The sequence below is a fragment of the Ixodes scapularis genome, unplaced genomic scaffold (assembly GCF_016920785.2).
Source record: "Ixodes scapularis isolate PalLabHiFi unplaced genomic scaffold, ASM1692078v2 PGA_scaffold15__6_contigs__length_5221840, whole genome shotgun sequence".
Classification (NCBI taxonomy): Eukaryota; Metazoa; Arthropoda; class Arachnida; order Ixodida; family Ixodidae; genus Ixodes; species Ixodes scapularis.
In genome coordinates, this window is record NW_024609841.1 from 765,907 (window position 1) to 769,721 (window position 3,815).

Here is a 3,815-nt window from a genome sequence, read left to right on the forward strand (position 1 = left end):
CCCCGTGAATCCGTAACTTTTTCGCGACAGCCAACAGCATCATTCCAAATAAACGACTCGTAACCGATCTGCATCTTATCGTGTACAAGCTTCACGCGTAATCTTCGGGACCTTTCTTCACTTGCACTTTGCCAAAGATTCCGTCTCTTGTATAAAGTAGCATGCGAATAATCATTGGACACCGATATCTTTGACCCTTTCAGTTTCTTGCAATTCTGGAGTACTTGAACTTTTTCATTGTAATCATACTGTTTCATGATTACAGGCCGACATTTACCTTCATTTTTTTCCCCAAGTCTATGAATTCGCTCGACCGTGTTCACAGTCACGCCTAGCTGTTGTTCAAAAACGTTCACTAATTACCTTAGTTTTCAAGCCATCTGTTTCGCTGCGAGTTTCGGTAATACCAAATACTATTAGGTTGTTTCTTCTAGCTCTATCTTCAAGATCTGTTATTTTAGCCTGTTAGATGTGAACTAGTTCTTCTAACTTTTGAACCGTTCCCCGTAGCTGAACAATATCTCGATTGCTCTCCTGAAGGGCGTCTAGAGCCGTTTCAAGGCGGGTGATCTTTGCAGCCATTTCGTCCTGTCTTTGTTGGAACGTAACCTGGCGTTCCTTCACTTCTTTAATTTCACTACTCATTTGCTTTTGATTTTCAAGAACTTGTTTAATCTATTTTTCTAGTGTTTATCCGGGCCCGGATTTAACTCAACGTCCCCAGAAAGAAGCAAGAATAAATTGTCCCGACACTGCAAGGCACAGGCAAAAACACTCGTGGGCACGGCAGAACAATAATACATCGGTTGTCAGATTTGAAGCACATGCAATCGCCTTCACTAACCTGTTGTATCACGAAAAGAAGGGGCATGTTACATAACTTGTGGCTCGGACGGTTGCCGTGCCCACTGACGAAAGCTGCTTCGGGCCGTGCTCTTGTACCCCTCTGGCCTTGAGTCATGGTTGCTGCTTGATGTCCGTGCAATACGCCGATGCTGACGTGCGGTAGCAACGTTTGCGCTTGGTTTGACCTTGGAATTCTAGTTACGATGGTTGCCGCCCCCAACGCAGGAACGGGACATGCGGTGCACAGCAGCATCATCTGTTGTATCACGAAAAGAAGGGGCATGTTAAATGACTTGTCGCTCGGACGGTTGCCGTGCCCACTCCAAATTGGCCAAATAATACTATCTGGCCAATTTGGCCAGATAGTATTATTTATTCCGAAAAATGTGACATTTGCTTTGGCAATTTTATCCGAGTCCGTTACTTCCGCGTAAAGCTTTGTACCTCGTTATTAGGGCATAAAAAAGAAACATTATGAAGCCTATAGTTACGTTTGCAGGACTTAGGTTCGTTGAAATTAAAACCCTTTCCATGTGGTAAAAAAACACCGGTATAAAAGTCACGGCAAGTCCGAAAGTTACTATGGTATTCTGACATAGGAGCACTACGCGCAACCGTCCCGTGATTGTTTGTGTCTTGCTAGTATAACACCGTTATTCTTGCAAGATGACACTGTAAAAATTCCACTGCCTTTCAAGATCGGGAGTTCTCTTTATGACTTGTTCAGTTCCCTCTATGACTTGTAGAATAAACTATTTTAGTTAAGCTGAGGCAGGATTACGCATATTGTTTGTATTTATTTGGAACAGCTGAGTATTGCTAACCAACGCTTCTGCGACATTTTTGTTTTTAAGTTCAGACAGAGCCATCGTGCTCGTTCAACATCAGAGAGAATGACCCCAATAATATATTCGATTCGTTCGTTTTCGCTCATCCTGGTGTTTTATGTTTCTAATGAGGAGATGGCCACCTCCGCGGGTCCATTGAATAAAACCCGTTAAATAAACGACGCTCTTTTCATCTCTCCTCCCAACCGGTAGTAAAAGAAAAGAGAAAATCTCTGCTCAGCGATCTTTTAAGGATTGAAATGATCTTGTCGGCAAAAATGCAGAAGGGGCGCCATTAAAACAGTCAAAGGAAGGCTCTCTTTTTTTCTTTTTTACTTCAGCGACCTTCTTGCCATTAGCCAAGGCATATGGCACTCAACGCTCGTCGCTCGAAGCGGATGGTCGTAAAACACAGCAGTTGTTTCCGGACTCTGCAAATTAGTAGCGGGGTCCTGGCTGAATTCCTCATTATGCTGATCACGATTCTCTCGACTCCGAATCCCGGTGCAAAAGGGCGAAATTTTTTCGAGAGAATCATAGGCTGACCAGCACGGTCTGTTTTTACGACTAAGAGGACGAAGCTGCTTCGAACCTGCTATGCCGGTCCATTTCATGCGCAGTCACGTTTGAGATGATTTTGGTGGGCAACTAAAAATTGAAGGGCCGTCTTCTAACCGTTTTACACGTGAAAACGTTTTGGAGCCTTTTATAGTGCATAGACAAACCGCATACGGCAGGAACTTTGTTGGGAGGTATGCGTATGCAAAGTGATAAAGATGGGCTCTAACTGCAGGTTGGACGTCCAACCTGCATTCAGACCCCACCTTAATCACTCAAATGCCCAACCTAGCCCTCCTGGCACGCGGGAACCGAGTAATCTGCCCCTCTCCGCTCTGCAGGTTGATCGAAACCCTTTATATATGCTATGATATTAACTTAATTATCTGTGCCTAGTGGTGTATCCTTGCCCAAAAAATGCTGCTTGGTTGTATTGCCGAAGGTTCTGATGGATTCTGTAAGCCGGTATTGCTTCTAAGCGGTGATATTGAGCTAAGCCCTGGGCCGAATAGCGCTAAAAGTGCGGGCACTTCTAGAATATTAAAAATAAATACTCGACAAGATTGTGGCTTACCACCCAAACGTTAGACAACTACACAGTTCAAACCGACAGGCAATTAAACGCCGTATAAATGAACCCAAAAGTATTGCTGGATACAAAACACAAGTCGCTCAATGTGAAAAGGTAGTCCAGTCCCAACGATGTTGGGTGATAATGCAGCAATTTGTGTTACGATTAACGACATTTAGTTTCACAGTAGACGATATAACATGACTTTATATAGGGTAAAAAAAAAAAAAGAAATTCCGGCAGAAGTACGAGAGCGTGTAAAAGTTTCTAGGGTCGAGAGAATTTATTGCTTGGATAAAACGAAAACTTAAGGTGGTGAGTCATTCTGCGGCATTTTAACTGCGAGAAAAAAGCATCATTTTAGAAACGTGTTTGTAAGCTAAAAGACATTGACCTCGCACTCAGTGATGACTACTCTTGTGAAGTCATGAATAATGGTATACGCCCCTGTAAGTAAATCCACAAAAAAAAAAAAAAAGAAACGGCGAGCACTCGGTTAAGCTTTTTCATGAGAAGCTCTGTTTAGATGGTCAACCATTTATTTGGGATTCATAACTGCAAAAATTAGTACCGTTAAAACGTACATAACCTGCCCCCAAAAACAAAGGTAGTGGTATTGTTGTAGTTGTAAATTGCAGAAAACCTAAGAAATAAAGCGTAATAATTTACTGGTTAAATTGATGTTTTACGTGCCGACGTTATTATCGGCGCTGAACCTTGCCTCGACGTATCAGTAAATGGTAGTGTAGCTTTTCCTGGTTCTCCTAACGTGTATTGCAATGATAGATCAACTCACGGTGGTGTCGTTTTCGTTCTTGCGAGTGATATACTGATGAGTACTGAGCTTTGTGTTGAAAATAATTTGTCTGAGTCTGTTTGCCGCCGTGTCCCGCAGTCGGATGGTTCTAGCGGTTCTAGTTTTGTCATCGGTGCCCTTTGTCGTCATGCTACTTCCCACACAGGTGTTGTGCACAAATTGCGCATAACTTATCGCACTTTTCTACAAACTGTAT

General features: G+C 42.9%; 1 pseudogene; it reads right to left on the minus strand.

The window, feature by feature from the left end:
* Positions 1-465: 465 nt before the first annotated feature.
* On the minus strand, positions 466-1,129 carry LOC120848840 (annotated as a pseudogene).
* Positions 1,130-3,815: the final 2,686 nt, after the last annotated feature.